The sequence below is a fragment of the Octodon degus genome, unplaced genomic scaffold, assembly GCF_000260255.1.
Source record: "Octodon degus isolate 3935 unplaced genomic scaffold, OctDeg1.0 scaffold00008, whole genome shotgun sequence".
Lineage (NCBI taxonomy): Eukaryota > Metazoa > Chordata > Mammalia > Rodentia > Octodontidae > Octodon > Octodon degus.
This window is the reverse complement of record NW_004524584.1, coordinates 30,116,720-30,124,275: the sequence shown is the minus strand read 5'-3', so window position 1 is coordinate 30,124,275 and position 7,556 is coordinate 30,116,720. Positions and strand designations below refer to the sequence as shown.

At 36.5% G+C, this 7,556-nt stretch overlaps 1 pseudogene; it reads right to left on the bottom strand.

Moving 5' to 3' along the window:
* Nucleotides 1-760: 760 nt before the first annotated feature.
* Nucleotides 761-3,872, bottom strand: LOC101577362 (annotated as a pseudogene).
* Nucleotides 3,873-7,556: the final 3,684 nt, after the last annotated feature.

The following is a 7,556-nucleotide window of genomic DNA, read 5'->3' as shown; positions in this document are numbered from 1 at the left end:
TTCTCCACACATGCCAAAGACAGTGTGAAGATCTAAGTGTATAAACTCTCTTCCACAGAGAGCACACTTTACGCTTTTCCATCTGGCCTTGATTGGCGTCCCATGTGCATTAAGGAGGGCATGAGTATACTTGTGGCGGGATTGAGCATGCTCTGGTACTCTGCCCACACCCCGGCAGAAGCAATTCATTTTCTCAAATGTGGAAACCTGTCTTCTGTGGCTCACAAATGAATTTGTCTTCGTGGATTGCCATAAACCAGAGCACACTGCCTTGCACAAGATCTCAGCTTGAACTAGGTTATTTCTGAAGTTGGGCGAAAAGCCACCATTCATCCCCATCTGCCATTTGCAATGAGAACTCACACCCACTTCTTCTCCCAGTGACTAGCTGTCTACTTGCATTCCATCCTATGACGCCGACACTGCTAATTTATGTAATTACCACACATTTCTCTGTGCTCTGTTTTATTAAAGCCCATTTTCTCTTTCAGCATAAAAGGGTTCTTTTTGTTTTAAATTGCACTTTATTTGTTATTATAACATGAGCTTTTTTAATCTGATTAACCGTAAGCATGCAAAACATTCTCCTATAAATGCAACTTGTTCTATAGCCCTTTGTATTGTGACAATTATAAGTATCATTTGACTTTGACTTCTATCCTTTTCTGCAGCACTTCTGGGCAGTGTATGTGACACACACCACAGAGGCAGGAAACACTATGTTTAATAAATTATCTTAATTGTCCAGAATTCCTGAAAACTAAGTACAAAATGTTGACTCATGCCTGTGGTACGTCATATGTCCCAAAGGACGGAGATCCACTGCCTTCTCGCCTGCAGCGCCTGTGCCTTTGTTGGCCACTTCACAGGAATATCCACCAGGGCTGGGAACAGCAGCACTGAGAAGCTGCCACCGGCCACTCTCATTTGCGATTCTCTGGAGCACCCAGTCCTGCTGGCAGAGAGGGCAGCGATTGCTCTGCTTTACCCACTGGGACACGCAGCAGTTGTGGAGGGAATGATCGCATTCTCCCCAGACCACAACACAATCCTCTTGGTTGTTTTCAGCTTGAGATCTAAGACGGGCATCCATCACCTGGACCCTGCAGATGGCGCACGTATGGCACTCCGCGTCCCAGCTCCACATGGCCACGGCTTTCCACTTCTTCAGTGAGTACATTTTGTCGCCTCCTGACTTGGAGCCTGCACCCCCCGAGTGTGAGGACAAGGCGCAGGGCTCTTCGCTGTCTTCCACGTCAGCTGTGGTGGCAGAGTGGAGTCAGCGGAGAAGACTTCATCGTGAAAATTTTTTAGGAACTTATCAAATGAACATCCACATTTCATAATCAAATTTCATGAATTTTTTACTTAGAGCTACCCTAGCTTCAATTGTGATATTAATTTTGAATATTACAAATAGTAAGTGGTACATTTTAAAAATAAATTAAAAATATAATAAAGTAGTATTTGAAGAGATATTAGCAAATTATGGAATTGCTTCCTGCAACTACAAAAAGCAGTGGATCACTACATGTGTCTGCAAGTGAACAGGGAAAGAACGGTGCTATCATGAAGTAATTATTGATTCTTATGGGTTGAAGTTATTGCTGTTTCTGGGTTACTTGGAGTTACAGTTATCTGGAAAAATTAGAAACGCAAATGAGAGCGCACAATCCATAGGGAAGCAAAAGTAACTGTTACAAATCCCATTTTGCTTTCCTACTTCACATTAATGCCCTTTCTATGCTACCCAACTAAAATACAGACGGCAAAAGGTCCATGTAGTACCACTTGTAGAGATCAGGAGAGACAGGGGTTACAGAAAGGCGGGAAATAAATTTGAGACCAAGGGTAACCAAATTGTGTGCTTTGTTATAGTGCTGTATTAACATTTCAGTCAAATTCCTCTTTCTTCACACCCAGTCATCTTTGATTTTGTCTACTGTTAATATCTTCAACTTATTTCCTTCAATTCTTTCTATATTCCTCCTTCCACCATTTCTTGCTGATTTCTTTTTTTGTTTTTCAAGAAAAAGTATTAAGGTTTATTGAAAGCAAGCAATAATGTTCAATTATTGTCTAGTTTTGCAAAACTATATCTGTTAATCTGAGAAACAAATTTGACACCAAAAATGTATAACAACCCTTGTTAATTTGCTATTCTTGTTTTTTTTACTATTATAATTTTCTTTTGAAGGATAAAAACAAAAGCAAAAAATGCAGAATAAGGGTAACATACAACAATACACATAACAGTGAATGATATATTATCTATTTTTATCATCAAATATGTTGTTCAGATAATTGAATATGGTTATGCAAGATGGGACATATGATTGAATATTGCTTCATGCTTTCAAGAAATCAAATTTTGTTCTTGTCTCTCTTTTTCTTTTATTACCTTTTTCTAAAAAATTACTTTAATGAGTATAATAGTAATTGATACTATATTAGAAATGGTACATATTTAGAAGACTAAGATGACAGGCATTTCAAGCATAGTTTTATATTTCACATTGTTGTCCTCAATGTTGTTGCTTTGGATGAGGTGATTGTGCTAAGAACTTCTATCAGCTTTATGAAAATAGCATTTATTGTGTAGCGTTCTCACCTCAACTAACTCCGTGTGCAGATAATTGGGATTTTGCTGATTTCTACCTTATATTTCTATCTCTCTTATTCTTACACTTCTGAAAAGCACAAGCAAAGCTTAACTGTTATGATTTTCATCAAAAGCACTCCTCAAAAGGCTTACTTGTTCAGAGACAGGGTATTCTGACTGTGGTTGGACCATAAGGGCTGAAAGTTTATGAGTGAATTAATCCAGTGTTAGAGTTACTATTTGTTGACATTACTGGGACAGAGTGGAAACATAGAATACTGGGCCTAAATTAATGAAGCAAATCACAGAAACATTGCTGGGAAATGGCTTGGTCTTTGCAGCCAGGAGCTGCCTAGCTTTCTGTCATCACATGCTTGGGCCAGGATGTTTCTTTTTTCTTTTCTTTTCCTTTACTTTTTTTTGTGATACTAGGGATTGAACTCAGGACCCTGTGCCTGTCAGGCAGGTGCTTATTCTACTGAGCTATCTCCCCAATCCCAGGCCAGAATGTCTCATCCATGCTACAGGCTGGAAGGTTACTGAAGCCTGCTAACTAGAAAAAAAAAAAACTCTAAAACTACTAGCCAAAATGAATATCTTGGTTTTAAGTTGTTTATCTTAGGTGTCTTACCTCAATAATAGCACACACATAAAGCATGCTTTTAAGTATGATGTGATGTAAACCTGTAAAAGTAATTATCCTTGAATTTCAGGTTTTACAGTTACTTGATTAACTGTGATATGGAAATGCAAAATTATACAGGATGATATGGAAATGCAAAATTATACAGGAATCTTAAAATATCACCAGACATAATTGGGGATAGAACTCAGCAGCACAGGTGCTTGCCTCACAAGGGCAAGGTCCTGAGTTCAATTCCAAATACAAAGAAAAAATAAAATCTGTCATATTCTGGTTACTATTTCATTATTGACATACGGGAAAGATCATTTTTTTAACCTTTGAAGACAAAGCTAAATAAAAGCAAGAAATAATATTATACACATAAAATATACTATTTTGCTGCATGACAATGATATATCACATTCAATATATTAAGTTAGGAATCTAGGAGGTTTCCTGGTGCCATTTAAGAATTTTGGTGGACTATGAGCAGCCTGCATGACTCTGGTAAGCTCTGAACTTTCTTAACCCCCAAATACAGGCATGGATCTTCTCATGGTGCCTGTCGAAACTTTTAAGAACTTTGGATAACTCTGAGTGACCTGTGGGACATAGGAGAGTTGAAATTTGTGGGCCCAGTTCCATTGTGGCACCACTTAAGAACTTTGGTGGACTCTGGGTAGCCTGCAGGACTCTTTCTGGGTGGTTACTGGAAGCTTCAAAAATACCAAAAATGCAGTAGTAAAATGTAGTCTCAATCTTCTAGCCCACACAAACCAAATCCAGGAGACAATGACATACAGGAACTTGGAAGTCATCCAACTGCAATCTCTGAAATGATAGCAACTAAAGTAAAGAAACAAGTCCATCAGGTCATAGAATAAATAAGATCAGAAATAATCTCTAAGGTCCAAAAGAAAGGAAAACAATCATGAAAGAATTGCTCAGCAAAGCTAAAGAAGTCATAGATAGAAAAATACAGGAGAATAGAAAAATGAAGGAAACAAAGAATGAAGAACACAGGAAAGAATTACAATGCATGAAACCAATTCAAACAGATATCTAAGAAATCAAGAAACCCTTTGAAAGCTAGCAAAATGCTTGAATGGAACTGAAGATAGAAATTCAGTCCTAAAAGACAGTGTTACAGCTAATGAATGTGACATAAAAGATCTCTGAAAACTAACAAGGAAGCAGGAAATAACAATTTGGCAGCTACAAGATGATACAAAGAAAAATATTACAAGAATAACAGGTATCAATGAAGCAGTGCTAGGCAGCATAAATGGCATAAAAGGACTATTTGCAGAATTACTAGCAGAAAATTTTCCAAACAGGAGAAAAGAACCTGACATACGGATAAGCAAGGCAGATAGAAATACACACAGCCATAACCATAATTAAGCAACACCTAGACACATAATCAGAATCATGGCAGATGTCTTGACACAAAACATCAAATGGAGAAGAGATTGAAGTAAAGCGTTTCAGTTCCTAAAAGAAAATAACTTCCAACCAATATTTATGTACCTTGAAAAACTATCTGTCAAATTCAATGGTGAAATAAGATCCTTCCATGATAAAGAAAAATTGAAGAAATTCATGACCACCAAACCAACCCTACAAAGAAGAATCATAGATATTCTAGAAAAAGACAGAAATGATCACAGATTCAAGAACAACAGAAAGGAAGCACCAAACAGACCAAGTAGCTAAAAAGAGGAAAACCTATGATAGAAAACTAGCATGACAAAGCTAAGCCAGTATGTATCAGTTATAACCAACAGTGTCAATGGTTTCAAACCATCAATCAAACGAAATAGACTAGCAGAGTGGATGAAGAAACAAACTCCAACAATATGCTGCATATAAGAAACACATTTCATTCAAAAGGAAATTCACAGACTTAAAGTCATAGGATGAAAAACAATACTCCATGCCACAGAAAGTCACAAAAAAAGCACGGGTAGCTATTCTGGTTACTGACAATATCAACTTCAAACCAAAAATTATACAAGGACATAAATAAGGTCACAACATACTTGTTAAGGGAAAACTGCAAGGGAAAAAGATGACAATTATAAACGTATGTACACCCAATATACACACACCCTCCTACATAAGACAAATTCTATAAGATATGAAAAATAAAAATGAGCAACAAACCATAGTAATGTAGAAGTTTAATACACCACAGTCACAAAAAGATAGATCAACTAGGCAAAAAATCAGCAAATGAATAACAGAATTAAACCAAACTTATGAAGAATTTAATTTTGTAGACCTTTGCAGAGTGTTTCTCCCAGCAACAACACATTCTTTTCACCTGCACATGAGAGATTCTCCAAAACAGACCATGTACTACCACACAGAGCACTCTTAAGTAAATGCAAAGCAATTGAAAGTATCCCATGCATACTAACTCATCACAGTCCAATAAAACTGGAAATTAATGACTAAATAAAAAGACAGAGTTGGCCAAATAGCTCATCGAATTAAAGTGCCTGCAAGCAGACACAGGGGCCAGGGATTTGATCCCAGAGCCAACCATGCTGGCCCTGCCCCTTGGATATGCTGAGGTGGCAATTGAGACTGGGCATGGTGGCTCACACCTATAATCCCAGCTCTTGGAATTCTGTAAACAGGCAATCACTACAAGTCCTATTTAGTAGTGAGACCCTGAACACCCTGTATACCCTTCCTTAAAAATACAAAAAAAGGAAAGAAAAAGAAAAAACAAAATCGCAACAAACACACGGAAATTAAATAGCCTCCTAAACAACCAGTGGATCACAGAAACAGTGAAAGAAGAAATTACAAAATATTTATAATCAAATGAAAATGCAGAAACCACTTACCAAAATCTGGGGAATGCAATGGAAGCTGTTAAGAAGAAAAGTCATAGTAGAAAATTTGCAAATTAGGAAAAGAGAACAAGTCCAAATAAAATACCTTTTGCTGCACACCAGGCCTAGAAAAAGAAGAGCAAGACAAGCTTGAAGCCTAAGGAAGGCAGGATATTATAAACAGTAGGGCAAAAATTAATGCATTGGAGATGAAGAAAGCAAGGGAAAGAATAAAGGGATCAAAAAGCTTGTTCTTTGGAAGAATAAATAAAATTGATGAACCCCTAGCCAACCTAACAAGAAAGAAAGAAAGAAAGAAAGAAAGAAAGAAAGAAAGAAAGAAAGAAAGAAAGAAAGAAAGAAAGAAAGATAATTCATGAAATAAAGAATGAAAGGATGAATTCACTACAGTCCTTAGAGAAATTCAGAAGATCATCAATATCTACTTACAAAATCTTTACTCTCACAGGATGGAAAACACAGAGGAAATGGACAGTATCCTAGATGCATATGAAGTATCAAAGCTGGCCAAGAAGATATACAAACTCTGAATAAGCCAATAACAAAAAATGAAATTGAAGATGTAATAAAAAACCTATCAACAGCAACAAAAAACAAACAACATCAGAAAACCTAGGTCTTTACTGATTCACAGCAGAATTCTATAAGAAATTTAGAGAAGATTTAATGCCAACTTTTCTCAAACTCTTCAATGAATTTGAAAGAGAAGCAATTCTCCCAAACTGATTCCTAAACCCAAGAAAATCTAACAAAAAAGAGAACTATAGGCAAATCTTTCTAATGAACATAGATGCAACAATTCTTAATAAAATACTAGAAAACATAATACAGCAAATCATCAAGAAGATTATACATCATGACCAAGTGTGATTCATCCTCATAATGTGGGGATGGTTTAACATATTCAAATCCATAACTAGAACCACATCAATAGAACCAAGAAAAAACCTACATGAACACCTCAGCAGATGCAGAAAAACTTTTGAAAGAGTATAAAAATCATTCATGATAAAAACCCTACAGAGAATTGGACAGATGTTCTATATATCAAGCTGATAAAAGCCATCTATGAGAAAACAGCAGCCAACATCATACTAGATGAACCAGAATGTAAGGCTTTCACATTAAAATCAGGAACAAGACAAAGATGTTCCATATCTCCATTTCTATTCAATGTAATTCTAGAAACATTAGGCAGAGATATTAAACAAGACAGAGAAATAAAAGAGATGAGTATTGGAAAAGAGGAAGCAAAATTATTATTGTTTGCACATGACATTATACTGTACATAGAGAACCAGAAACTCCACCAAGAGTCTTATAGAGTTAATCACCCAATTCAGCAACATAGTAGGATACAAGTCAACACCCAAAAATCAATAGCATTTTTGTACACAAACAATGAATGCACTGAGAGACAAATTAGGGAAAGCACGCCTTTCCCAATAGCATAAAGAAAATA